The sequence below is a fragment of the Protopterus annectens genome, chromosome 10.part0 (assembly GCF_019279795.1).
Source record: "Protopterus annectens isolate FY-2018-M chromosome 10.part0, PAN1.0, whole genome shotgun sequence".
NCBI lineage: Eukaryota > Metazoa > Chordata > Ceratodontiformes > Protopteridae > Protopterus > Protopterus annectens.
The window spans coordinates 815,564,226-815,588,314 of record NC_056744.1 but is presented as its reverse complement, the minus strand read 5'-3'; the positions used below and the strand labels follow the sequence as shown (position 1 = coordinate 815,588,314).

General features: G+C 36.3%; 1 protein-coding gene across 2 annotated transcripts in view; it reads left to right on the top strand.

Annotated features, from left to right (window-relative positions):
- The window catches only part of KLF12 (Kruppel like factor 12), a 1,947,649-nt gene that overhangs the window by 636,528 nt on the left and 1,287,032 nt on the right, over window positions 1-24,089 (top strand). For both annotated transcript variants that reach the window (XM_044085623.1, XM_044085625.1), the window contains exon 3: window positions 10,887-10,985. The gene's annotated coding sequence lies outside the window, so the exon portion shown is untranslated. The remainder of the gene's footprint in view (window positions 1-10,886; window positions 10,986-24,089) is intronic.

The following is a 24,089-nucleotide window of genomic DNA, read 5'->3' as shown; positions in this document are numbered from 1 at the left end:
GTTTTAAAGCAATTTATATTCAAGCTGCTGAACTCAGCATTTACTGATAACTAAGATGACAGTGATTTTGCACAAAGATTTACATGCTTGTTTATGCCAAATATACAAAAAGGTAAGTATAACAGCATTTATGGGTGTTCCATTTTCTGATCCTAATTCTAAAATAATTAATATTTCCTCTCCTGTGATCCACTGAGCAGGTAAAACTAAGTGCAGCATACAGTAAAATTACAACATATCATTTAGTGTACCTTGTTGGTGGTATTGCACAGACAGCAACAACAATGGAAAGGAAAATGAAAGAAAAGGGAAAAGGGGGAGAAAAGAAAGATAAAAGAAAAAAGGAAGAAAAAAGAAAATAAAATAAACACTCCTTAACTATGAAATCTGATAATGTCATGTTTGAATGTCCTTGTAACCTTTACAGGACATTACCTATATGTGGCCAGATGTTCTACTTTGTTCGCAAATCATGTCAGATAATGACGCTGAACCTATGAATTTTTGCATGGCCTGAAGTCATGTCTGTGCTTGACAGTAGTCTTACTGCATTTTGTTATATTTATACATGCACTGTGCAGTTGTGTCACAAAGACATTTTCCTTCATGTGTGCAGACATGCCTTCCTATTACTGTGTCACTGTGATCAACTAAGAGTCTTCATTTCTGTAAATCACTATAGGTTAGAATATTTTATACATAAAATCCAATCTATTGCTTTTCACTATATTTTATCTTGAATATTTACAAGCTTATTTCCCATTCTTCCTAGTTAAGGAAGATACAAGGAATATGTTTTTATTAGATGTTATTTAAACACTTGATATTAGATATAATAATTATACTAGTATTTCAGTTCTATTTTCTACACATAAGAAATGTTCTTTCTTAATCGTTTATGTTATAAGCTGTCTGTTTCATGCAGCTTACATTTAATGTAGAGTAATGTGAAATTAAGGGCAAGGTAGAAACACTAATCTGACAGAGTCTCAAAAAGAGTGTAGACTCTGTATTTGTCAGATTCCCACTCTACCACACTGCTGTTCTTTCTGACAGTGGTTAATTTTGCTTGTCTTTATATATAGTCTGCAAATTTTTAGTTACAGCACAAAGGTACAAAGAGCTCCTTTCTATTTCAGTTGTATTATATTATATATTTTATCATAGATCTTTGATTCCAATTTTTAATTATAATTATTTTCTTTCAATTAACCTAATACAAGTTTACTAAACTTGGATAAATAAAACATAATGTAGTTATACTGCATTTTTTATATAGTTAATGTTTCATTGCAGAGCTCCTTTATTATGATAGACAGTCTTTTCTGTTTTAGGTTAGAGATAGTTAGTCTTAAGATTTTTTTTTCTTTTATAGACTGGGAATTGTTAATATTCCATGCTCAGATTTTGTTTTTTGAAATGATTTTTTTTGTAATTATTACTTGTTTCTTTTGCCAGAGACTCTTTTGTCTATAAAATTAATACAAGCTTACATTCAGCTTTCAGTGTTTCATGCTATTTTTTCTTTATGCTATAATTTCCAAAATAAATGAACTTATCTTTTATAATTTTCTATGTAATTAACTTTACTATCATTAAATGTTAATGTTATAAATAACCCTGAAAAGAAAGAACATTAATAAAGTATTTAGATTTGAATAATCAATGAGTTGTATTCCTCCAAGAGGCACACTTTTCACATGAAAATGAAAACAATTGGAATTTTAGTAAATACTTAGTCTAGCTCAATATTTTAAATCCAAAGATGAATTGCTATTCTATGGAAAAAGAGATGCAAATGCCTCATATTCTATACAAGCATGATGAATGGGATGGTCTATTTACTTTAGTCATTATAAAATATAGTAGAATATGGACTCTTGCCAATTCATACTGGTTTCCTGGAATAGGAGTTAGACTAGCTAAAAAGCATCTTGATTTTATAATAAATAATTAAAAGGGAAATTTAATATTAGGTGGTGATTTTAATTATCCATTACATAACTCAGAATCCAACCATGCAGAAAATTTGGGTGGTAGGTTGGCGTAATGGTTCTTACCTTAGAAACACAAGGTGCAGAGTTTGATTCTGATGTGGTAATTGGCTAGGCTTAAAATGGCCCATAAGGGCAGTTAGCCTAGTACTAACCTATGAACCTATGAACTTACCATTGTTAAATCTTTGAAGACTTGGAAAAAAAACATTTAATATTAAAGACACTTTAAACTTTAAAGACATACATTCATTAAGTTTTACCCATTACTCTTCTAATTTTGGTACCCAAACAAGACTTGATAAATTACTGGTTTCACAACACATTATTTCTAAAATAATCACTTTTAAATAATACATGTCCATCCTCTGATCACAATGCATTAATTCTAAAAGTAATAACTGATTTTAAATGTTTGTCTTACATTTCCAGAATTCCAACATGTATTATCAACATAAAAGAGTACAAAGTTTGATTACTTAATGAAGGAGATGTTTATTTTTTAATAATACTCTATGTTCTAATTTAGTTATGGTTTGGGACTCTTTTAAAGCTTATATATATGGACAAACAATATCTTGGCATAAGCACAAATTAAAACAATGGAATGGGGAACATTTGTATATTCAAATAAAATTAAAAGATTATAAGAAAAAAAGGAGGGAATAAACTAGTAGCCGACAAGGAGGAAGTAAAGGCCCTTAATAAAAAATTCAATGAATTACCTCATAAAAGTGAATCAGCATTTGAAAAATTAAAAATAGCTTCTTAGTCAAGATTTACTAAACTTCTAAAAAATATTACAAAAAGAATAAAGTTTCAAGCTAATGTCAACAATCTTCTTCTTTCGGCTGCTCCCAATATTAAAGAAATAAGAAATCTTGCAAGAAATAAAACATATACAGATCTTGGAGATATATTAGAAGCTTTTAGAATTCATTACCTAGCCATAAACCAAAACGTAACAAAGAAAAAGATTAAGTATTAATAACTGATCAATCTTTAATTAAAATCACTCCCTTTCTATACAATTAATTTATTAAAACCTAAAAACATAAATAAAAGTGATTAAATCTAACAAAGCTCCTGGAAATTATGGTATCATTCCAGAATTATATAAGTTATTCCCTCAGAAATCTTTAGTGCAACTATGTTTTGTTATGGCAAATGTACAAAATCAAGAAAATTTGCATTCATCTTGAAACTATTCCTTGATTACACAAGTTATAAAAGAAGGTAAAACCCACAGTTGTGTTTTTCATATAGACCCATCTCCTTATTAAATGTAGATTGTAAAATGTTTATACTTATCTTACCAGACATATTAGAATCAATTTACCTAGTTTAATTATTTCAGTCTGGTTTTATTTATAAAAGACAAACATCTGATAATTTAAAAATACTTATTACTTTTAAAGATGTTATGAATAGTAGGACATATGAATATCTTTTTATTAGATTAGACATTGAAAAGGCATTTGGTTCTGTGGGTTGGAATTTACTATTCAAAGTATTAATTCTGCTTGATTTTCCTCTGTTTGTTTCAACAGTAAACTCTATAAGAATAATAAAGCTTATGTAAAACTGGGTTCGTTTACCTCAAACTCCATAAGTATAACAAAAAGAAACTAAACAAAGTTGTTTTCTTTTTCCTTTATTGTTTAATTTACTATTGCCATTTTCACAGTTTTAATTACCTGTGATACAAAAACTCAGGGTTTGGAGATTAATCAAGAATATAATTCAAAAAGTATGTTATTCGCTGATGATATCTTGGTAACTCTACAAAATTCTATTGAGACATTACAAGAACTGAAGTTTACTACAGAACAATTTGAAATTTACATTTTCATAATTCTAAATACCACTACAATACTTTTACTAACTTAATATAGCTGCAATTTACACATTACACTATCTGTCTTCGTATCCAGTCTCTCCTGCTTCCTTTATTTCTGTGGCTGAATAATCAGAATTGATTACACAGTATTCTTACTTATGAAAATATACAAACAGAATTACTAAAACATTTAACACACTGGGTTTATTTTCTTGTATTGTATACTTCTGTAATATGCATTTCTCTTGTATATAACTTCAATTTGTGTTATGTAAAAACTTTCTTGACTTTCAATGTTAAGCTGATGTTATGTAAAAATGTCTGTGATTGTATGGAGCTTTTCACCCTGGGCCTCCATTGAAAATGGGTTGTTGGGCCTAGTGAACTTTCCCAGACAACAAATGTCAATAAATAATTAATAAATAAATCTAATTACCTTTTCATTAGTAGAAATAGTTTTTGAATCCAAATTATTATATAATTGGTAAAGAAGCTACTGATTTTCTATATGTAGGGATTTATATATTAAAAGCTACTAAAGAAACTTTAAATTTCAGTTATGAAAAGATTATATATTCATTAACTAATCTAATTCCTGGAACACAATTATCATTCCATTTGAAAGTAGCTTAAAACTAATTAAAATTATATTATTTTCAAAAATATTATACATAACTCAATGTCTTATACTGCCACCTAATAAAATAAAGTTAAAAGAATAAATAAGTTACTTATAAATTTCCTGTAATATCCAAATAAACCTAGATTAAACTTATATCATCATTTTAGACCTTGGAATTATGGACGTATTCATTTTCCAACTATAGAAATGTATGCAAAAACAATTTTTAAAACCATCTTTAGCTGGCTAGATAATAAATATACTACAAATTGGAAGAATCTGCATTTTCATTTGCTTAATATGAATAAAATGAAAATTTTGAATTTTGACAGTAATGACCTATATAATTACTTTTGAATGTATATCTGTAATTAGATGAAAATCACTATCTATCCTCTAACTCAATCAAATTGTATAAATGCAATTTTAAAGAATTTATAAAAAAATCAAATAATTCAAATTATACATTTTAGTTTGAGTCCCTTATTCCACTTTCTGTAGCAAAAAAATCTTAAAATAATTTACCAACACATATACTCTATAAATGGGAAAGAACAATTTTATTGTTGGTATCAATGTTTTGTGGGTATTAAAGTTAAATCTTTTGAATCTGTGTGCATAGAATTTAATACAGACATTAAAGATTCATCTTATTTAAGACAAGTTATTAAATGAATTCGTACTATGCTCTCTCACTTATCTAATTCTTAATGTAAGACATTCCAGAGTATTTCAAAATTTTAAATTACATTGTATACTAAGATCAGGAAAATAATAACTTGATCTCTAGATTACATAAAGTAGTAGCACAAATATTAGTATTTTAAATGACAGATTCTGAAATTTTGTTACAAAGAGCACTAAATTTCTTTAACTGAACAAAATAAAGAGCAACGTCTTCTTTCTATTAAAAGCACATATTGGTCTCTTTATTGGAAATTATTCACTTTGAAATTTATGCAAAAGCTTTTTTGACTCCTATTAGAATTGCTAAATTTATTTATTTATTTATTGCCGTTGGTTTACCAGGATAGTCCATTGGGCCATGAAGAACCCTTTTTCAATGGAGTCCTGGGGAGAAAAGCTCCATAACAAAAGGTATTTTCAACATTTAACAGTAACAATCTTGGTATAGAGAGTTAATAATATTATGTAAACAGAATAAAAGTAGAACTAATCAAATTTATAATAGCAGTCATAACAGTTAATACATTAAGAAGAAACCTACTAGTAATAGAATAAATGTAAACATTAATACTGATTAGAGAACAAATATCATAGCTACAAAAGTAGGATATGGTATTGAAGGAGAATTAAGTATAGTTAGTTATGTGGGGTGGGAGCAAGAGCATTCCCACTGTGATGCTAGATGTAGGTGAAGAGACTTTTTAAAGGCAGAGTGGTTAGAGGTGGTGCAGATGAGTGGAGGTAGGGAGTTCCAGAAGCGAGTGAGGCTGAAGGAAAGAAGGTTTTTGCCTGGGGGATGAGTTGGTTTGTGTACTTCTAGTAGATTTTGATTATTTGACCTTAGAACTTTGTTAGGTAGGTGCATTTTAATGGCAGAGGAAAGAGAGGGACAGAGGGAAGGGATGAGAATAAGCTTATGGGCTAGAGTTAGTTGAGTGTAAGTTAGTTGATTCGGAAGTTCTAACCATTTTAACTTATGGAGGGAGAAACAGTGGTGAGTGGAGGACTTTTGGCTGGTGGCGAATTTTGCAATTTTGTTATAGCAGGAGGTAAGCTGTTTTTTTAACAATGACTGAAGATTAGTTAGTAGTGGGGCACCATAGAGAAGGGATGGGATTAGGAAGGAAGTAGAGAGAGTGATTTTAGTGGCAGATGTGAGGTAGGCATTCTGTCTATAAAGCATGCCAAGTTTTTGGTGTGTTTTTTTTTATTTGCAGGTGGGAGTTAAATTTAAGTAGGTTATCGATTTGGACCCCAAGTAGTTTGGTTTCTGACACTATTTCAAGAGGTGAATTGTGTTGAGTAGTAATTGAGAATGTACCCATGTCGGGAGAGATGATTTTAGAAGGAGTAAATAACATTAGTTTGGTCTTGGTAGCATTGAGAGCTAGATGATTACATAGCTTCCATTGCTCTGTGGAAGAGAAAGCATCTTGAGTAAGTTTTTGTAGTGTAGTGATAGAAGAGGCAGAACAGATGATAATTGAATCATCTGCATATTGGATGATGCTAGAGAAAGGGATTGATTTGTGGAAGTCATTTATAAAGATATTGAAGAGAAGAGGACCCAGTATGGAGCCTTGAGGAACTCCCATAGGGGTACTAAGGAAAGAGGAGGTAGCTTTTTTCCATTTTACAGCTTGACTTCTGTTAGATAGGTAGCTAGAAAACCAGTTCAAAGAGGAGGAAGATAGGTGAAGTTTGGAGAGTTTGTTTAAGAGCAGGCTATGTGAGATAGTATCGAAGGCTTTGGAGAGGTCAAGAAGTAAGGTGGAAACAATTTGTCCAGAGTCACGGGCTTTATTTAAAATCTCAAGGAAGGAGAGGAGGGCTGTCATGGTGCTATGATTAGGTCTGAAACCGTGCTGTGTGGGAGTTATAAGATGGTTGTCTAGGAGGTGAGGAAGGAGCTGAAGTTGGACACATTTTTCTAAGAGTTTAGAAATGGGGGACAGGATGGCTATGGGATGGAAATTAGTAATGTTATTATTGTTACCACCTTTATGTAGAGGTATAAAAAAGGCTTGTTTCCAGATTTGGGGAACTGTGTATTCTTGTAGGGAGCGGTTAATTAAAATGCTAATGGGGTAGGCAAGAGTTTCAGCAGCTATACTGAGAAAGTAAGAAGGAGCATTGGTACATGGTTTCAATTTCTGAAGGAGTTTCTTTATAGTGGATGCCGGCATGGGATTTAATGAGAAGAGGGGGCAGTCAAGAGGGGGGGAATTTTGGGGAGGTGGAGATGAGGATAGAGTTTGTGTAGAAGAGGGGGTAGATGAGTTAGTGGGTGGGGAGTAGGGTATAGAAGTAGAGATAGTGGGGGTGGAAGAGGGGGTATTAGATACTAGAGAGGTGTTGGAGAATGAGGGGGTCAATTTGGTGATTGAGTCAATAAAGAAAGAATTAAATTGAGTGGCTAAATCATGTTCTGGAGCATTTGGGTCTGGGGTAGGAGTATCAGGTTTGCTGGGGTGGAGGAGAGTAGATATCCCTTTCCAGAATTTTTGAGGGTTGTTTTTATTTTGGTTTTGGAGTGTAGAGAAGTAGTTTTGACGATCAGAAGTAATGAGTTTCTTTACTTTATTTCGGAGCATTTTATATTCATTAAGGAGTGGTGCTGTCTTGTGTTTTTGGTAGCGTGCCCAGACTTTGTCTCTTTGTCTCATGATAGCAAGAGTAGTTTTGGAGAGCCATAGGGCTGATTTAGTTTTTATTCTTTTAGTCCGTAAGGGAGCTTGGGAGTCGAGTAATTTTAAGAAAGTTGAGTTGAAGTATGAGACTGCATTGTCAAGAGATAGTGTTTTTAGACAGTTCCAATTAATTGCTTGTAGTGAGTTTGAAAAAAATTAATGGGTCGAAGTTTTTATGGTCACGGATTGTAATGTGGTTATGAGTCTGCTGAAGAATAGTGGGAAGCCGGTGGGTAAGTGGTCACCAAGTGGGTCGGGAAGAGTGCCACTGTTGGTGAAGTAGTGAGGGTGGGAGACTAGAATCCAATCCAATATACTCCCATTGGAGGGGGTTTTGGCAGGGTGGGTTACCAAAGTGATCAGTTGTGAGAAATTGTAGAGGTTGATGTCAGTGGGGTTTGTAGGAGACTGTATAAGGGCCCAGTCAATATTTACATCTCCTAGGATTATGGTTTCATTACTAATGTTACTGGATAGCCAGGAAAGCATGAGTTCAAGTGTGGAGATATTATCCCCTGGGGGGATGTAAAGGGAGGCTATACAAATATGTTTATAATTATTGATTTGTAGCATGGTAAGGAGAAGTTCGGCATTGTTAAAGTGTGGAGTAGGTTTGTTATACGGAGTAACTACTAGGGAGGAAGAGTATAGAAGGGCTACTCCTCCGCCTTTTTTGTGAGTTTTGTCTTTTCTTATGATGGAGTAGTTAGGAGGAACTATTTCAGAGTCTTTAATGTGTGGTTTTAGCCAGGTTTCTGAAATAGTGAGGATGTCAGGTTTATTGTGTATGAGCTAAGCATGTAGGTTTGGGACTTTGTTTGCTACACTTTGAGAGTTTAAGGAAGTGAATAATAGGGATTTATTTATAGCAGTTGTAGTGGTGGGGCCTGGATTAGGATGGATGTCTCCAGATATGAGAGCGCTTATCAGGTGTAATATGTAATAATTTAGGTGAGTAGTTAGCAAGGAGATGAGATTGGGTTGTTTTGTGAATTGGAGGGATTTGCTAACAGTTATGGTGGAAAAGTTAGCATGGTAGGAGATAAGTTTGTGTCGAAAGAGAAGGAGGTTTTTTGAGGAATATAAATGGGGGGAAATAAGAGAGTATGAGGGTGAGAAAGATGTGTTGTGAGGATTAGTTATATGAAAGGGTTGGGAGTGGGTGGAAATTATGGGTTGGGAGAGATGGTAGAAAGAGGATAAGGAGAATAGTAGTAATAGTGAAAGGAAGGTGAAGGGGTATTTAGAGAGCATAATGGGGAGGGGTTAATAGAATAGTGGTATTAGAATAGAGGAGTATGGAATATAGTGGATACTATATAAATAGCAACTGGATGTAATTTAAAATAGGAAATGAATCTGCATGCTGGAGATGTAAAAATTACTATAATACTAATTGATCACATATGTTTTTTGACTGTCCTATTTATTTAAACACATCTTTATTGAATTATCATCTGTGACATAGGCAAATTTACATTTATACAAAAGTATTCAAACTGTATTAACAAATAAACATTTACAAGCATTATACTTCACATGTATTGCTGTATATCATATATGACTGTCTTATATTATGTTCATTTTGGTAAAATAATCAAGATTTATAAGCTTTATGGTCTGATTCTTACACATTAACAAAAGAGCTAGTTTTATTCAATGTCTTAGAAATAAAAAAAATCAAATAAAGATTTTTTCTACTTAACCTGGACAATTCTTGCTAGTGCTAGGAAAAACATTACAAGAAAGTGGAAGAAACCTTCAGAGCCACAAATGGAAGAATTTCTTATCTCCTTGAAAGACACTATTATTTAAGAAACAACAACTAAGAAGAATAGAATTTTCCTAATAATCTTAAGGACAATCCTTGTTTGAAAGTATTAGCACTCACTGAATTTTTTTTTCATTACAGATATACTTATATAAATTATTTGAATTTTTAACCGTGGCTTATACTTACCTGTAATTCGGTCGTAGGCGATTTGTATGTATTGTAAATTGTTTGTATTTTTTTTATTTATTTGAAATTTGTACTGTTATATTTAAATAGTAAAATATTTAATACTTCATGTAATCTTATTTAAAAAATGATGTTTTGATTTAAAAAGAAATATTTGTGCAAGTAGAAAATGTTTGATAAAAAGACCATGGGATTAATGTGCAACTATGGGGCAAAAGAAAAAAGTACCATATTGCCAGGGTAGAAATTCAGACGAAATTTGGGAAGGTACTACACCTTGTAGCAGTGTTACCATATGCAGCTCATTACATGGGGAGGTAAAACAGGACTTAACCTAAAGTAGAAAGTATATATTCTTGCTACTGTGCACATTTTTGCATTTGTTTTTACTGTTATACTTGCCAATTTCCACTTTCATACAATGGATTTTGCTGCAGTCCTGACATCAGCAAAGTGTTAATTCCCTGACTTTGCTGGTTTTCATACTTGTAAAAGAATATTCATGGAATATTAGGCTTAAAAACTGTTTTTTGGGAGATGACATGTAGGAAAATTGTGTTCAGCTCATCCATTTTATCCGTCATTGACTCATGACCATGGAATAGTATATGCCTGGTCTCCCCTTTTAATAACATCATAAAACAGATTTTAGGTATTTAAATATTGATGTGCTGAAGCAGTTCTTACTACTCTCTGAACTGCACCTTCTGTTTTGATCCCATTACAAAAGGAGCCTGTGACTCATTCTTTTGCTAGTGTTTGCCAGAACAGTGTTTTCTTGACTGAGCTTTTTCTGTACATCATTAATAAAAGTATCTGCCTGTTTAGGCCCACTCCTCCATGCAAACAAATCACTTGTGCGTGCTTTACCATACGACAAGTTAATTTAAGTATTTTGTTACTACTGTGTTATATTACATTATATAAAATCTACATTTCACATAATGCAAAAGGGGTTTAATCAGATATCAGTCAGTCTAAACCTATAAATAAATGTTTATAGCACACAGCAAAATTAATTTTTTTTGTAAACATCACTGACCTTTTACCTAGTTCTTTACTTATCACTTCCTCTCTCTCTCTGCATTTCCAGTTGCTGTGAAAGTATTTGCTTGAGGAAAAGGATCACTATTATTGGGCTGCATTTGTTCCTGCTACCTTTTTTACAAGTGATGTCATCCTGCAACTTTTGGTATGTTACAATGTTCATGTCTCATCCAGTTGTTATCTATTTTATACACCTCTTAATTTGTGAACAGTGTATAATGCATTATGAAATGGTGGTCATTAATGTACCTCAATGTCTGATACCTTTTAACATTGTATAAGTATCAGTTAAAAAGGTATAATATTTGAGATGAATTTTCTTTTCTTCACATGTTTTGCATGTTGGTTTACTAGTTATCAAATACCAGTAAGAAGCTCCTTGGATATAAATTATTGCAATCTTCAGTTGGTCTGCCATATGAATCCTCTTAGATTAAACACATTATTTTTAACCATGGATGCATTAAATGCCACATCAGTCCCAAGGTCTGTATTGAGTCTATTGTTGTTTCGTGTTGCAGGTTGTTCCTAAAAATAGGCAGTCTTTGTATAAAACATTTCACCTAGTCCGCAAGAGTTAGTAATTAAACAATAGTCAGTGGTGGAATATAGAATAAGTAATATTGACCCTCAAGTGATGTGTTTGACTGGAAAAGCATATCACAAGTAGCCTAGGTTATATATTATATAACCCATACACCACCATCAATTTCAAGTATTGTAACGTGGTCCAGATTTTTATGAGCAGTATGAATATGCTTTATTTATTTACATTGTGCATACATTTTGTTTGAGTATACTTTATACTGATATAGAACTTCTTTACTACCCTGACTAAAATGTACATTTTAGTTTGAAGGTCTGAATTCATGGTGAGAAGTCATTACCAAGCATGTGTGCCTTAGTAATTGTATGACTTTCAAAAGAGGCATAAGAGAAATGGTAGAATATTTACTTATATACAGATGTATTTAATATTTGTATGCGTTTAATATGTAATAGTTGTGCACTCATTCATGCAGTTAGGGCTCCAGTAGTCTCACAAGGCTAAACTGTATTTGAAGTAGGTAATGGAAGATAAATGGCTGAAATCTGCAGAATTAGTGCGCACGACACATTCAACATCTGTATGTGTTGGAGTATTTTTTTTTTTTTTTTTTACAATTTACGTAATTATATGACTTCTAGGTATGTAACAGCATTTCATTTGTTCTGGGATTTATGTCAGATTTCTTACCTTATGTACAGTTCTGATTTTAGGGCAGTCTTCAAAAGTCTCTAACTGTTGTCTTTATCTACATTACCTTCCTTTACTTCAGTTTCTGTAATTCAGAAAGTGTTCTACTCCTGTAGGAAAAAAGAAAATATTACAGTGAAGTTTTTATATAAACTTAAATAAGAATTAACTGTTTATTGCCACTTTTTATTATTTGTTTTTACAGTTGTTCTCATTAAGATGTTTACAGTGTAGTTTGAGGTGTTGGGTATGAAATTTTGGTTTTACTGCTTGGGTGGATTAGTTTCATATGGAAATATAGATTTTTTTATTTATTAATTTTATTATATTACAATTTTCTCTGTGCATCTAATCAAGTTTTCTTTCAGTTTCTGTGCAGCATTTATATTTGCACTCATTGAGATATTTACAGTACTGTTGCATATGTTTCCTTGGTGTAAGACTGATTAATGATTCTTTGGTGTTTTACTTGTCTGTAACATTTTCAATGTTTCTTTGAAGAATCACTATACTTTTGTTTTAGTGGCTGGTATCATTCCTTAAGTTTACCGCATCAAAAGTCGACTGCTGATTGGCAAAACAACTCAAGCTCTGGTTTAATAAACAGTTAACTGCTGCAGTGGTCAAAGGTTAAATATAGGAATAAAGTGCAGTGAAGACATTTAGGCAGATGAACAAGTGGCAGAGGTCTGTTTATTCTTCACAAGTTAAAAAATCTTATCTGAAATATGTTAATAGTTCTTACTAAGTGGCTGCAGAGTTAAGACACTAGACAATACCATAGCATTGATATTTTGCCACCTGTGAGGACTTTTTCCTGACAGGGAATCATGCTCTGTCAGGAAGTCTGGTTTTGGTGAGTATGTCAGATATTTTGATGCATTCTTAGAGGCAACATATTTCTGAAGTATATCTTCCCAAACAGTTTTCTATTTCACTTGGATTTCATGTTTGTATTTAAATCATATTGTACTGTAGAATTTTGTTTACTTTAATTTGCATCCCGGGAGGAATGAATTGTGACCATTATCAGACAAGTAGATAAATAAAAAGTACTTTCCAAGTTGTAGCTAAGTAGTAGTGCACAATGCCTAAAAAGTCTGAGCCTTCTTTTTTTATAAAAGTACAATAAAGGGTCTGTCCCCTAGTTACACGCTTTGTTTTATATTCTGTGAGGTACTATTGCATATGCTTTTTTATCAATATAAATGCTATTGTAGATACATACAAACAAAAACTAGATTCAAGGAAACTGTAAAGCACACATTGCAAGAAACAGGGCAGATATATTAAGGTTCAAGTCTTTAGAATGGGTAATTCTGGTACTGTTTGTTTTGTGGATATGCAGGAGGTCCATCAAAGTGGGGTCTGACAATGCCCTGTATGCCAGGCATAGATCTCCTATTAAAAGCCTGTAGGAGACAGAATACAGGGATAGGGTTTTGAGGCAGTCTGCATAGCACATATTACTTATGCCCTGTATTCTTTTGGTGAGAAACCTCTGTGGACGTTCCAGTTATTGGATATGCATGGTTAGGTACATACCATGGGGGGCATGGTACTCAATGATAGGTCTGATGAATGCCGAATGCAGTGGAACAATGACTTCCTTGGACTTAGATGCCATATGTTTGTTTATAAGTTGAGCAGTATAGAAAGATTTCCTCACCACTGTAGATACATGATGATCAAAGGCTAGATTACTATATATGTGTATCCCCAAGTCCCTGACTACTGGGTAAACTCTAAGGGGTGTATTGTCAATACGATAGTTACCAGGTAAGGATTACTTCCAAAAGGATGCTATTATAAATTTCTTGGCATTTAGTTTTAGTCCATGACTCTGACACCAGTTGTTTGTCTGTGTCAGCCCCTGCTGGAGAACATTTGTGTCAGTGTGAGATTCAGTGACAGCTCCTACTTTGCAATCATCTGCAAATTTAGTCACCCAGAGTCCACTGACATTGGCCTTGACTTCTGAGAAGTAAATGCCAAAAAGGAGCGGTCCAAGGACTGATCCCTGAGGAACTCCACTTGTGACTGGCCTCTTTGTAGAGGTGGACTCCCCAATTCTAACTTCCTGGGTCCTGTCTGTGAGCCAGTTGGCTATCCACTGGGTGACATACGGGTTTGTACCTAACCTCTTGAGTTTATCAGCAATGCCTGAGTGGGGTATTGTGTCAAATGTCTTGGCCAGGTCAAGGTATACAGTGTGAACGATTTTGCCTTCATCCATTGCTTTGATGACCTCAAGGAAGTCCACCAGGTTGAGTAGGCATGATCTACCATTTACAAAACCAAACTGGGTTGGGTACAGTGTCTGGAGATTTACTGTATCTCTATTGATCATCTCCATGATAATTGTTTCCATGGCTTTACATATAAGATTAGTGAGACTTATGGGTCTGTAGTTTCCAGGGTCTGTAGATGGCCCACCTTTGTGTAGATTAATGACTGTTGCCTTTCTCCATTCATGAGGCATGAAGTCTGTTTGGAGGCTACAGTTAAATAGTAATTCCAGAGGCCCTGACAGGTCATGTTTCATGCTATTTAGATGGCATCCTGGGATATTGTCTGGGCCCATTGATGCAGTGTTCTTGATCTTAGTGAGAGCATTAAGGACATGTTCCTTAGTGATAGTAGGGGGAGTTTTATTTGATGATATTTCCTGAGGGAAGGTTAAGGGAGAAGAGAGGGGTAAAGTTGGAGTTGAATTTATCAGCCAGGAAATTTGCTATATTTTCTGGCTTAGTATAGGTGGCTTCATTTACAATGAGCTCTGCACACAATTGTGTATTGCCTTTGAGGTTGCGCACATAGCTAAAGAATGCTTTGTGGTTGTTCTTGGCCTGGGAGGCCAAACTTACCTCAAATTTGGCTTTGGTAGACTTTATTTGTCCTGAGTTGTTTGTTTAGTTTAATGAGCATGCTTTTATCCTGGTGGGTGCTGCACCTACTAATTTTTGCCATGATTTTCTTCCTCCTGTTATACATCCAATTGATTTTGTGATTCCAGGATGGCTTGTTTTTTGTGTTAGTTCTGTAGGCTTGTTTTTTTGTGTTAGTTCTGTACTTCTTCCTGGTGGTTTCAGCTGCCTTGATACAGCTATTAACATGCTTGTACAGGGTTTCTGTGAACGGTTTCGTACAGGCAAAAGTGTTCTCAGGGTTCAGAGAGGTTTGAAACTTTGCTAGGTTCTCACTTAGTAACAGGAGGTTAGCCTTAGAATAGTTCTTGAATATTCTTGGTTTAGCTGGGAGTCCAGATTTTATTTTGACTTCAAAGGAGACCATTTTGTGGTCTGACCTTACCAGAGAAGGCATTACAGTAGGGGGGTGTGCATCAGTCTCCCATATTAGTGAAGACTAGATCCAGTATGGTTGCACCCCTTGTTGGTGTATGGACTATCTGCTCTAGGGAGTTTGTGTTTACAAAATCCAGGAACCTCTGTACGTGTTGTATAGGATTTCCAGTTAATAGTGAGATAATTAAAGTCCACCATGAATATGGTATTGGGTGGAATGGGTAGGGTTTCTAATAAGTTTAAACACATGGTATGGATTTCTTGGGTCATAGAGGTCGACCTATAGCTTGCAAGGAAGTGATAGTGGATTTTGCTTATGTTGATTTAAAAATGGAGCAGGTTAAGTGCATTGTCCTGTTTGACCAGCCGTATAGTATATTTATTTTTTATGTAAATAGAGACACCTCCACCTTTAGTCCCCACCTGTGAAGTAGATGGTCTAAATGTGTGGAAGGCATTATAACCCTACACTGTTGATGTGCTGTCTGTGGCTTTAAACCATGTCTCTGAGACCACACAGACATCAGCATTCTCTAGGGTAAAGAGAGCTTCCACAGAGTGGAGTTTTTTGTTTAGGCTCCTAGCACTGAGCAGTAATACATTTAGATTATCTTGGTTTTGATTTGCTATGTTGGAAGTACTTTCCGTTTTGCATTGCCTAAACAAGGCATTATGGGGGAAGACAATGTTTTAGCTAAAATTTAAAGCCTAGAAGGGAGAGGTGCAGACCATCCCTGGCAAAGCAGCATGGTCTGTTGACCATCTCCTTTCATGCTGACAAATATTGCACCCCCTTAGAATGACACCAAAAACTAATCCAGTTATTAAAGTCAATCATCTTTTGTTCATATTGTGGAATCATCCCTGGAGAAGGTAAAATGCTGCTCAATGCTAGGCTCATACCAGCCTGAGACACATATTCTGAAAGCTCTGATGTCACTCTTCGTATAGTCTAGTCACTGACATGATTGGAAGATTGAAGTTACTAAATAATGATATACATGTGAGCTTCAAACTGCAAATCCTTCAGAAACTATATGATAGAATTAACCCTGTAACTCTAGCAGCTTTTGAAGTCTATAAGAAGCAATATTTAAAATGTGTCCCTTTGTCTGACTTTGTACAGCTTTAAAGAAATATGTTATCTACAGACAACAGTTGTGTGTCAGGAGTGGGGTTAGCAGACAGTTTCTGGGTGGTGTGGGGTTGGAGGTTGCTGCGGTTATTATTCCTTAGTTGACTGTACTTGCATTTTAGGTTTTGAGGTGGCAGGGTCAGTTCAAAGGCAATTTTATTTTATTTTTTTTTCCATTCTGCTTGGAGTCTTAATGTGTTTTGCTGCAGATGGCGAACATGCAGATCAACAGTAGAGGTGTAAGAGCACTGTGGCACGTGGTACAGGGCACAGATGGAGGAACAGTTTCAGGAGGTGCCTAATGCTCAGTCTGGGATGTCAGATGATGTGGGCAAGTCCAGCTGAATGTGACTATGTTCGATGCTGAGGACCAGGTTGATGGCTTATGGGAAGTAGGCACGGCAATTGAGAGATGTGGTTGCAGTGGATCCTCTGGTGGCTGGAGTGGCCCGGGATGGAGCAACAGATAATGATATCCAGTTGGGGTCCACTTAGGTAGAGCAGGATTGGAAAGTGTGGCTAATGATTGTGGGATAGTGGTGGATGAGGTCTGTCAGGAGTTGGGTGAAGCTGTAGGGTCTATGGTGGATAAGCAGCAGTGCCACACGCTGTGACAGGGTGAAGAAATCAATGGGGTTTGTCTGTGGGGAGCCTGGGGTTATCAGTTGGTGGGTGGGATCCTTTTCTGAAGTTGGGTCAGATTTTGGACTATGGCCGGGCAGTTGGTTAGCTACGCAGGCTTTGGGGACAGGGGTGTTTTTTCTGACCCCTCACATTCCATCTTCAGTTAAGAAAAAGATTTGGAAGGGGGGTGTTGAAGTCTTTGAATTAATTGATATGGAAGGAATGCAGTGACACTCCCAGTTGCAAACAATAGCAAGGACAGCTCTACCAGCTTTGGGGAGGAGGAGAGTTAGTAGGTTGCGACCTAGGTCACGGGATAACTGAGTGGATTATTTTGTTTACTACATGGCAGTTTGGCTGGAGAAGGGTATGTCTTTGGCTTTGCCACTTTTGGCTTACTTTCTTATGATTTGGGAGGCTCACCATTTGTGTTTGAAGACTGCTTGGTTATGGTATGACCAGAGGTTTGGGAAATGGAAAGCAGTTGATCACTCTGTCCATTGAGAGGCTAGGCATCTGGACATATGGCTAGCTACTATGATGGATAGCTTTGGTTGGGTTGTAGAGGAGGAAAAGTAGGGAGAGAAGGAGTGGAGTATGTTGGGCTTTAAATGCAGCATGCTGCTTGTGGGTGGGTGTAAGGTCTTGCATGCTTGTTCAAAGTCTGCAGGGGGTCATCTGGCAGTGCAATGTGGTTGGCGGGAGGTTCATTTGGTGACTCCGAGTTTGTCTTCAACTGATGGGGGCATTTTCCTTTCTTCTTTTCAGAGGGTTTCACAGTCTCTTAGTTAGGGGAATTTTTGAGGGTTACGGGGGAGGTTTGTCCTTTGGTGGGGTAGGGGGATGGTCTGGAGCCACATTCTCTTGTTAAGGTGGAAATATTGTGGCATATGCTCCAACAATTTCCTGGTTCTTCTCTTAAGGAAGAAATAGCTGAGGGCATTTCTCAGTTTTTTTTTATTAAGGTTAGGGTGTTGAGGAATGTGGCACTCTGTAAGAATTTGCATTGTGTATGGGGGAAGGAGAATATACTGGAGGGTTTGGTAGAGAAGAACGACAGGGAGGTAGGTTGGTGGGGCCATATGATAGCCCCCCATTTGAGAGGTGTATGTTTTTGCTACTGGGTTTGGTTCTAAGAAGGTGGCCAGTGAGTTCAGAATGATTCATCATTTATCGTACCCAGAAGGGAGTTCCGTTAATGACTTCACTTCAGTTGAGGATGCCAAGGTCAGTTATCAATCTTTGGAAAATGCTGTGAAGGTTATTTGAGAGTTTAAGAATCCGTGGTTAGTGAAGGTGGATATTGAATCCACCTTTTGCCAGTATGAGAGGAGGAGTGGCCTTTATTAGGCATGGTAGTTTGAAACAAATTTTAATTTGCTAAGGCTTTGCCAATGGGATTCTCAGTAGCCTGCACTACTTTTGAGAAATTTAGCACTGTACGTCATTAGGTTTAGCAGCAGCGGGTGGATACACAGAGGGTGATGCATTACTTGGATGATTTCTTGATAGTAGATGAAGGGTTTGAAGGAGTGTTTGAAGGTTTGTGAGGGTTTCTGGGGATGTGTGATGAGTTAGGGGCTCCACTGGCTAGGCAGACGTTGGAAGGCCCAGCTAAGGCATTGGATTTCTTGGGTTTATTAGTGGATGCAGAATGTAGGTTGTTTTGCTTGCCAGTTGATAAGGTAGCTCAATTGAAGGAGAAGGTTGGGTGGATGGTCTGCAAGGGTAAGTTACGGATTAGGGAGGTTATGGAGCTTTTAAGGCTTCTGAATTTTGTCTGTCAGGCAGTTCATCCAGGGCATACTTTTGTAGGTCATTGGCTTTTTTGTTAAAGGGAGGATAGAGCAAACATCATTGGGTCAGGAATAACAAGTTGGTGCAGGCTGATTTGGCTCTTTGGTTGTCATTTTGGAGTGGTTTAATGGCATCTCTTTTTGACTTGCTCAATAGGAACTGTGGTTGTTTACAGATGCAGTTGGGGGTTTTGGAATGGGTGCCTTTTTTGGAAGGAAACGGTTTGCAGCTCGTTGGCCTGTGGTTTGGAAGGATGAGTGGAAAAGGGATGCTGCCTTCTTGGAGTTAATACAAATCTGGGTTGTGTCAGTAGTTTGGCAAGAGCAATTGAGAGGAAAGAGGGCAATTTTTAATTCAGATAATATGGTGGTGGTGTGAGTTTTGCAAGCAAAGACTGGGAGATCTGAATTGTCGTTGTTGGTTTTACGAAGTTATTTTTGAAGATTTTATTAATACATTTTTCGTTCATAGGTGTGCATGTGGCAGGGGTCAAGCATGAGATTGCTGCCAGTTTGTCTAGATTTCAGTTTTCCAGCTTCCAGCAGTTGTCTCTGGGGGCGGAGGAGGTGCCAAAGATGTCACCAGATGAGGTGTGGCATCTTCGGTTGACATAACCAGGAGGTAGGTGCAGCAACCAGGAAAGCATATGGTAGGGCCCTAGGTGAGTTTGATAAATTTATTTTGCATTTGTCTGAGGATGTAGGGGTTTGGTCGGAGGAACTAATACTTGATGCGGGTTTGGGGGCAAGGACGGGCGGTGCAATTGGTTAAAGTGGACTTGGCAACAATTAGTATATTTGCGCATGTGGCTGGGCTGCATGATTTTACAAAGTCCTGGTTGGTAGGGAGTATGTTAAGAGGATGGGGTAGAGTGGCTGGAGTGAATACGGATATGTGTTGACCACTGACAAGACAGATTTTGAACGTTTTATTGAATGGTTTAGCTTTAGTGTTGGGTGAGTCAGTGGATTTTATTTTGTGGGTTGCTTTGTGTTAATGGATGTATTTCGGGGCATTTTGGGTGTCAAAGTTGTTAGAGTCATTAATGTGGAGAGGTGTTATGGTTTTTCCAGGGTCGGTACATATTTGCTTACATAAGGTCTAAAATGGATTAGTTAGGGAAGGGCGCACAGATGGGAAGGGCTTTGTCCAGTCTGTTGGGCTGTGGAATTGATGCAGACTCATGGGGGGAGACCTCACAGTTTTGTTTTTTGGTTGGGAGGGTGTGAGACGGTAATGGGTAATCTGTTTGTACAGGTTATAAGAAGGGCGTTGTGAAATATGGGTTTTCCAGGAGAGAGGTTCTGTACCCATTCTTTTCGTATTGGTAGGGCTTTGGATTTGGCAAGGGAAGGCAGATCCACTGAGGTCACCCAGAGAGAGGAGGTGATATTCCAATACGTTTATATCTTATATTAGGTAATGGATTTAATTGACAATTAATACGTTTTTTGGGGGGTTTTTTTCATCTTTCAGGAAAGGAGATTGTCATCTTGGGCCATTTGTATATCCATTAGGTGGCGAAGAGGGCAGACGTTAGGACGGATGCAAAGGCTTTGGGTTTGCATCAGGTGGGGTGATCATTTAGTTGGCATGGGATTAGAGGTCTTAGGTGGACACAGTTTATGGATGAAATTGAAATGATACAGTTATGGATGGGGCTTCCTTGAATATTGGTGATGTATTTAGCCGGTAATGATTTGGGAATAATTCCTAAGAAGCAGTTGGTGGATAAGATATGAGAGGATTTGTTTATGTTATAGATGTTATATCCAGGCATCTGTATTGTATGGTCTGAGATTGTTCAGAGTTTGTGTTGGAGGAATGCTGCTAGTTTTAAGGCTTTGGTGTGCACACGAAGGTTTAATTATTATAGTCTGGCTTAGTAATTGGAGGCATTGGGAATGTATATGATAGACCATAGGGATTTTGATGATAGGGACCTAGTGTGGTTTAGATCTGATGGGGTGCACTTGAATAGGTTTGGTTTAGATTTGTTTAACGTATGTTTAAGTTGATTTTTAGAAAGTTTGGTGAAAGCTCGTTTGTAAGGGAGGGGGAAAAGTATGTGGTCAGGTTGGTTGGCAGAGAAGAGGGGCAGGCTTGCCCCTCTTCTCTTCCCCCTCTTGTTGTTTATAGTTGATGCAATGAGTTTTAGGAATGAAAGTGAGCTGCAGGACACTGCTTGACTGACAAGAATAAGTGAGTGGAGGTCTGTATGGATGCTGCTTCTTCAGACAGAGTGAGCGGGTACACTGCCCTGAGGTACGTTGTATGGATTTTCATGTTCTGGTTGCAAGGCAATTCTTGTTACAATTAATATTTGAAATAATGTTTAAAGTTATATATGAATTTAATAAAGGTTGTCAAAGGTCATTTGGTGTCACTGTGTATTTTCGAAGGGGACCAGGACAATGAGCATGAAATTAGGAATCTGTGAAAGTGTGATGAGCGGTTGAAGATTTCTTAGACTTGTGTTCTATTGCTTCTGCTCGGTCACTGAAGGTCAGACTTCCAGCTGATGGGCTGTCACCTCCTATTGATCTTCCGGTCATTTGTTTCACTTCAGTTTGACATTTTTCTGCTGTGCTTCTGATTGCTTTAGTCAGCTGATATTGCCACTAGGGAATTACCGGACTTGCACCAAATAAAAGGATAAGTCAGTGATCTTGACAGAAGAAATACCAGCATGTCTTAAAGAGCCCAATAAACACATTTTTCCAAAACATTCTTCAGAATGCAACAAATAAGAACAATACTGGTGAAAGAATCTTCATTAAGTCCCTTTTCTAACCCCATGCAGAAATGTTGTCGTCATAACTCTGTCTGTGAAATTTTTCCAGGAAAGAATGGCTGAGAATATGATTTTTTTTTATTTTTCTTTTATTTTTTTTGGTAACATTTTTTGTGTTGTCATTATACTTATTACTATCTTCATAGCAGTTTGGAATATACGTCTCTTGAGCATCCTTCTTCAAAAATTAAAAAGAAAAAAAAAAAGCAAAAAAAAAAAAATAATTAAATAAATAAATGAAAAGGAAATAGCACTAGTGCAAAACTAAAGAAAACATCTGTGCTGCTGTGAAAAACATTTTGTTGTGGAAGACAAGACTAAAATCCAGTATAAAGCATTCTTTGTTGCATGTTTCTTTTTACACCTGACAGATGCATAATGTAGGGAGGACAAAAGTAGCATTCTGCTGCAATGTTCACGGTTATCTTTGAAGAGCAGGCATTGCGGAGTTTTATGATGAAGTATACATTTAAAGCCATAGTGAGGAATGTTCTTGAAGCTTGGAATGTGCATGGACTGAAAAAATAGCGTCTCTTGAGGTGGGTCACATAGTAAGATAGTTCTGTCTTCTTTTGTTTGCAGGAACTTGGCATGCTATTTTGTACATCGGTTCACAGGTAAGTATTAGGCTATCTGCCCCTGTGGGCCATTTTAAGCCTAGCCTATTTCCCTTTCAAAGGAGAGAATCAAACACTGCACCTTATGTCTGTGAGGTACACACCTTAACCATTATACCAACTTTAAACCCAAAGTTCTTTTGGCTTTGCTATGTTTGTAGGCTTCTCTGAAAGGATGCAATTATATTAGTTGCTACTTTTCATCTGCTTGCTTATGTCACTTCAAGTCTAAATTTTAGTCTGATAATGGTCTAAACCCTTGTGAATATTCTTTGTTATAGTCCATCCAAGATATTTCTTAAGACAGAGGAGCCTGTTGCCATTGACACTATGATGAAGTTTATGTCCACTAACAGTGATGTTTCTAATTTGTACATTTTTAACGGAACAGTGGTATATTTGGTGTTGTGTGGTACCATTTCCTGAGATGTGAGCTATCACAGTCCTCACTTGCAACCCAACACAGGAAAGTCAGTTCAAAGCTGTTCTTATGCCTTCATTGTCAATAGTCTGTTTTCTGAAAATATGTGATATAGAAGTGAACTCAAGAATATTATCCTTCTGTGTATCAGGTTGGACAAGGGGGTGATAATGAAGCTTATTCAGTTAATCTCAACCAGCGGTGATGATTTTTGTATTCTGGTATCATTTTGCTGTTAGTTATAATTTGTCATCTTTACTGCTATGTGGAATGGCACACCTATCGGTGGTAAAGAGTTCTCTAGTGTCCATTCCATTGCGTAGACAGGGGGTGGGAAGTCAGTAATTTAAGGTCCTGTACCCCTGTATCAGTTAAAGTGGTAGTGCCGTTTCTCATTAATATTATCAGTGACCATTTATTTTAATGTATTCAGTCCTTGTTAACTGGATGCATGTACTGATGTAAATGATATATCTGCATGACCAGACATGGTACAAAAGAAAAAGAAAAGATACAAAAAGAGTACAGATGTACTTTGAGACTACAAAACTTAAAAAGTAATTAAATACTATGGCTGAACATATATTGCTGCTGAGTAATAAGCTTGGTCCGAATTTATTAGTTTGGATACCACAGTTAAGGGCAAACAGTGAACACATTGTCAGCCGTGATTAGAGTATTTTGGGAAGATTTCAGCTGCACCTGCAAGGGGCAGGGGGAAGGTAAAAGTGACATGCTGGTGATGGGCATAGTGGCACAATAGAGTACATTTTTAATTTATAAAGCTACTCAGAGCATCATTAATTTCTGTTAAGTTTTGAGAGAGACAGTTTAAGTTCAGTGGAGCAGTATGAACAAGTAGTGCTCTGTCAGGTCTGGTGTTCTGTTTTGACAGTCACAAGAAGCTAAAACAGGAGGAAATGTTAAAAAAAAATAATAGTCCTTGTTTGATGAGCAAACAAATTGGGCATGTAGTTGAGAGTATTGCATCAAGGCCCAATAATGTCCAAGTGTTTACTGAGTGCGACTCTTGCTTTTCAACCTCTCCGCACAATCAGTCTGGAGAAAGGCAAAAATAATGGTGTGACGAAGACCCAAAATAGGAACACATTTTAAATATTGCTATCATAATCTTAGAATGTTGCTAGGACAACACCTTTTACATTAATATTTATTTTCTGAAGGATATGAAATCTGAAACTGAAATGTCTGTTATTAGTGACTTCAGTCCTCTATGGTTTGCCAGAAAACCACATATTTTATAAGGAACAGCCCAAAAATATGATGCAAACATTGGCCATTCTGTGAAAACCTGGATA